Source organism: Pleurodeles waltl, chromosome 3_1 (genome assembly GCF_031143425.1).
Source record: "Pleurodeles waltl isolate 20211129_DDA chromosome 3_1, aPleWal1.hap1.20221129, whole genome shotgun sequence".
Classification (NCBI taxonomy): domain Eukaryota; kingdom Metazoa; phylum Chordata; class Amphibia; order Caudata; family Salamandridae; genus Pleurodeles; species Pleurodeles waltl.
This window is the reverse complement of record NC_090440.1, coordinates 1,655,889,648-1,655,895,482: the sequence shown is the minus strand read 5'-3', so window position 1 is coordinate 1,655,895,482 and position 5,835 is coordinate 1,655,889,648. Positions and strand designations below refer to the sequence as shown.

Sequence of the window (5,835 nt, the reverse complement as noted above, 5' to 3'; positions counted from 1 at the left end):
TAATGCAGAATCATAAAACTTAGCCCTAATTAGTCAGATCTAGGCAAAAATCCAAAGCATCAACTACAATAAAAGTACTTGTCATGTTTGAGTAATTGGTTCCCTCTCTTCAGAAGTAGAAAATTGTTCCCAATCAAGGGATCCATTTTCTCAGAATGGCATATAAAATATATAGTAAGGCATACAAAGAGAAAATAATACTACAGTGTCATTCTGCAAAATTGTTAATAGAGTTTTCTTCTTCACCATAGTTTTTGGCTTAGTTTTATTGTTTACCTTGTTTTGGCATTTAATTGAGACGTGTTTATTTTCTTCAGTTCTATTCTTCTCTCTTTAGGCTGATTTAATCTGTTGAAAAAAAGTAAATGTGCAACATTACATTCTATTTTTTTCATGAAATAGCAATATTCTTTTTATGTTGCTCCTCATGTTTTTATTGCATATGTAAGTTAGAGTTTTAGTTAGGTTCTGGTTTGGTAGATAAATGGAGTTAACTATTTAGCGAGTTAGATGTCAATTGGTAAGTTATTAGTGTAAGTATTTTTATTAACATTCTGTTTGATTCCTCTCCTTTCTATGCTTACTTTTTTATTGTTTTCAGTGTGTTCACCTAATCCTCTTCTTGCTTTTAGACAAAGTTAGTAATTTTGGGGAATTTCTTTTCCATCTGAAAAAATATGTATACATTTTTCAATAAATGTTTTAGGTCAAATTAATCATTTTTAATTTCTTAGTTTGATTTCCTGAACATATTTTAAAAAACAGTCTTTAAAAATCCAGATATTGCATGACATATACATTAATTATCATCCATTAAAATTGCATTAATATCAAAAAATAAAGTAGCAGCAAGAATAAATACAAACGGTACATTTCCCTCAAATGAAAGAATCAAAATAAATAGGAAATTCCAGATGAGACCATCTTTGACCAATTTGGCGATAATTGTTACAAAAACATTTTATAATACATAGAATCATCCAGTACATTACTCTAGTACGCCATAGATCTACTACAACAAAAAGACCCACAAATGTTCATTAAAAATAAAAGTTACATATTCTCTTTTAGCATGTTTAATATAGTGCCAAAGTGTTAAACCAATCTTGAAAGAATACAAAGGGAATAATATACTGAGACCTTCCTGTCTGGATTGGCATCCATATTTTACAAATACTAAGCACAGAGCATCTTTCCTTTCTTTTGGAAAATAGTGACGGTCCAGAAGGAAGTGGACAATATTATATTCAGCATTTCGTCCACAGAAACAACATCGACTATTCGCTAAAATCTTCATTCTAAAACCATTCATTTTCTGGGCTTGGTCACACCCAATTCTAATTCCCAGTATTTGATTTATTGTGTTTTTATTAGAGGTCTGTCCTAAGTAAGAAAATATAATGTTGGCAACAATCCAGTACGCAAACCCACCACTAAACTTTTATTTGTGAAACAGTAACTCTCATTACCACAAAATAGAAAAATCTTTCTCATTTAATATGTGTTAAATCTTGTTCAGTGTGACAGAATTTACTAAATGGAATAGATTTTGATTTAATGCAGAATGTTATACTGTAGAACTGATGACAGTTCGGGGGGTAGTCACCTGTTTCAACCATGAAAGCTCACCTGGTTATACAGGAAAGCTTTGCATCCACGAACCTACAATTTATTGAGTACAAAAATCCTAGTTACGGACAAGGGCATGCAAATTCCAAGGAGACAGGCCATCTTCCAGCTTCAAGGCCTGGATCATTAAACTCCTTGGAACAAAAAAATAATAATCTTTTGGACACCTATTTTCAAGACGCTCCTAATCAGTCTTGGGTGCTAATGAAGTCAATTCAAAGTCATAAGGTGCTTGGAAAGTAACTTGCCATGAATAGCCTTTTAATGTAGGGAATACCAATTTATTACATATTTATGATATTTATGATCAAAATGATGTAAAATATTAGCTGTAGTTAAAAGTTAGGAATTTAAAAGAGATTAATGATCATCCCAGCTAAGAGTATCAGCAAAGTACAAGCCAAGTTGTCCGTCAATCAGTTTATACCATCAATCAATCAGTTTTTATAAAGCGCAACTACTCACCCGTGGGGTCTGAAGGAATTGGTGGTGGGTCTGGGCCTCATTCGAAGAGCCATGTCTTGAGGTTCATCCTGAAGATGGTGAATTATGGTTTTAGTGAATGAGACATTAGTAGTTAGTTTATTGATAGAGCAATAGACACTTAGTACATTAATTTTCCTTTGTAGGCTTACACAGGTGTAACCCAATAAAATTAGGTCGCAATACATTAAACACAAAATATGTTTTCCTAATTTTGCCCGAGAAAGAATGCATTGTTGAAATAAAATTACAAAGTCTGGCAAAAAAAAATCTAAAAAGAATTTGAACCCATCTGTCAAGCCATTTTCAATTGAGATCGAGAGAGACAGGGTTCCGCTGCCATTTCGATCCATTTGGACTCAATTTTGATCATGTAATTGATAAATTATATATAAAAGACCTGGGTAGATCTTTAGATAATGGAGCTTTATCCATGGCAACTCACACCCAGACAGAGTTATAAAAACAGCTTACAAACGAGCCAAGTATAGTGATAGGGATTCACTATTACAGCTAACCCCGAAGTCTATGGACTACAAACTTACCTGTGTTTCGACATTTACACCACTTTCTAACACAGTTAAGAAGATAATCAATAAGAGATGGTCGGTCCTCTGTAGTGGGGGTGAAAATATTCCCAAGCCTGTTTTTGCGTTCAAGAGGACGTCAAACATAAAAGATATGCTGGTACACACCCGACCTAGACCCACCACCACCCCGTCCAGACAGAGATCTCTATGGGATCTCCCCCCAGTCAAAGGTCACTTTCCGTGTGGGAATTGTAATGTCTGTTCACTCACTAAACATACAGACACTTTACATCTAGAACCCTTTTTAACTTGGCATCTGTTGAGACATACTAATTGCAACACCCGCAACTGTGTTTACCTCATCACCTGTCCTTGTAATCTCAGATACGTGGGGATGACCACACGACCTGTAAAGATTAGGATAAATGAACACCGTAGCAACATCCGGTGTGGACGTACTACTACCAAACTTAGCATACATTTTATTGAACTTAACCACACACCAGATGATATGCGGTGGGTGGTATTACAGACCTGTGTCCTACCAGGCACCCGCTCACTATTTGAACTTGAACAACGCTGGGTATATAGACTTAATACCCACCACCAGGGATTAAACGATGATATCCCTTGGTTCCATCTTTCAAAGTAGGCAGCTGCTGATTTCCTGCCCTTCTAACAATGATTTTAGAAGGTTCTGCTCGATGGTCATTCCATCCATTATATCATTTTTTGGTTTGTTTGTTTTTTCCTTTTATTTCTCTTTCCAATTTATTATTTAATTTTTCCCTTACTATAGGGGATTAGACCTCACCACCCTGTATTCATAATATAGGTAAGGCCATTTGAGTTTTACACAGGTCTTTGACAACTTTTGACAACTTAAATTAAGTTATTTCTTGTTTTCTTATGACCAATACATTAGCTTAAGATGGCCGCCGCACGCGGAGGACATTCACCACGTCCCGTTTTTCCAGTCCTTTTTCCATTCTCTCTAAAGGTTCCCAACTCCCGAGGGAGTTACCTAGCAACTAATTGCCTAATTGGTAAACACGCGCGCTACGCGCGGACTATTTATACCGGCAGCCTTCCTTTCCCGCTTACGTTCGGGAACGCGACCCCCGGGTAGGTGCTGCATCTAACACCGGTAACGAAGAAAGTAAGTGCCCATTTTCTCATTTGTGATGCCGAATTGCATCACGACGCTTCGTTCGAACTGCATCCAGGTCTTAGGGACCTTTTGCTCTGCCCTTAGCGGGACGCCCGTGGTTTAGCTATATGTACCTCCTTAGCTCTACTTCTCATTTTACTGACTGCGGTGTGATACATGGGATTTAACTACTCGTGGGCCATTATACCCCCCTACCTTTATCCCCTTCATGTACCTCTTAACTTTGGCACTACTCCTGATTTATTTTGAAAGAATGTATTTCTCCGTTCATTCGTAACTTTCTGAATGTGCTACCTTCATTGCTCACTCCACCTTGCACATGACATTGAGAATGTCCATGAGTATCTCTGCATAAATTGATGACTTACACATCTTTTTTACTTCTTTGATGTATTTGTTCAGATTTGGAGTGAGAGAGAGATATATATATGTATATTATTTTTATATTTCACTTTAATTGTCAGTCCCGCATTTCCAAACTATGGCCATTTTACCTTGGTCTTGTATGATAATTATGTAACTACAATATGGTGCCCCCTTCTTTGGCATGTGCTCTCTTACCATCAGATTTTCTGTATACCGGGTGATGGGCCAGCGATATCCCATGGAGCCTATTGTCTAATGGATATGGTAAGCCACCCTATATTTTACCAGCATGGCGTGCCTACAACCACCTGATCACTGAGTGTTGCACAAGTTTGTCACCCCCTTTTTTCTACATTAATCATACTCATCATTCCTGAATACTGGTGAAGTGATGATATACTGAGCTAATTTTAGCCCCCCTCTTTTTCCCATATTTAGGGCGACTGATAGGAAAGAAAAACCAGTCCGGTTTAGTCCTAGCAAGCGACTGATGACACCCAGACTGTGAGTGTTAGTCAACAGGAGTGTAGGTATTTTGTTTTTCTTTTTGAGAAAACTCATGATTTAGTAGGTCCTGAAGAAGCGTCACGGGATCCTGTTGGACCAACAACGACGCGAAACATGTCGACCGCATACTAAGGAGCGTTGGATCACTTCCATCCTCCCTAATTATTCTGATTGTTCTTGTGTGAGTGTCCGGGCATTGTCTCCAGTTTCACTCCCTTGACTTCTTTTTAATCTTGACCATTTCCCAACAGCGAATAATAAACTATTAAGTGAGGGATCTGAGCCAATTTTACTATTCCTTCTCTGTACATTTTTCCCTCTCTCGGACCCATATTTGGCTCCGCGGCATCATCGAGTATATTCAAAAAGATCTCCGGCAAAGAGCCCCCCCTCGGGGGGTGCCCGTCAGACATTGCAGCGCCAGTCTGACGAGGAGCTGTCCGATGATGAAGCATGACACCAAATATGGTGTGTGAGGACTATTGCTCCTGATTATCAGGACCCTTTCTCTTTCCTTCTCTTTCAATTTCGGAACAGTGTACCACATCATATTAGTTGGGTGCTAATGAAGTCAATTCAAAGTCATAAGGTGCTTGGAAAGTAACTTGCCATGAATAGCCTTTTAATGTAGGGAATACCAATTTATTACATATTTATGATATTTATGATCAAAATGATGTAAAATATTAGCTGTAGTTAAAAGTTAGGAATTTAAAAGAGATTAATGATCATCCCAGCTAAGAGTATCAGCAAAGTACAAGCCAAGTTGTCCGTCAATCAGTTTATACCATCAATCAATCAGTTTTTATAAAGCGCAACTACTCACCCGTGGGGTCTGAAGGAATTGGTGGTGGGTCTGGGCCTCATTCGAAGAGCCATGTCTTGAGGTTCATCCTGAAGATGGTGAATTATGGTTTTAGTGAATGAGACATAAGTAGTTAGTTTATTGATAGAGCAATAGACACTTAGTACATTAATTTTCCTTTGTAGGCTTACACAGGTGTAACCCAATAAAATTAGGTCGCAATACATTAAACACAAAATATGTTTTCCTAATTTTGCCCGAGAAAGAATGCATTGTTGAAATAAAATTACAAAGTCTGGCAAAAAAAATCTAAAAAGAATTTGAACCCATCTGTCAAGCCATTT

At 37.5% G+C, this 5,835-nt stretch overlaps 1 long non-coding RNA gene across 1 annotated transcript; it reads right to left on the bottom strand.

Annotated features, from left to right (window-relative positions):
* Positions 1-201: 201 nt before the first annotated feature.
* Positions 202-5,582, bottom strand: LOC138283397 (uncharacterized). Its single transcript, XR_011201235.1, has 3 exons — positions 5,513-5,582; positions 2,095-2,162; positions 202-348 (listed from the first exon to the last, which is right to left on the bottom strand). It is a non-coding gene; the product is annotated as an uncharacterized lncRNA (long non-coding RNA).
* Positions 5,583-5,835: the final 253 nt, after the last annotated feature.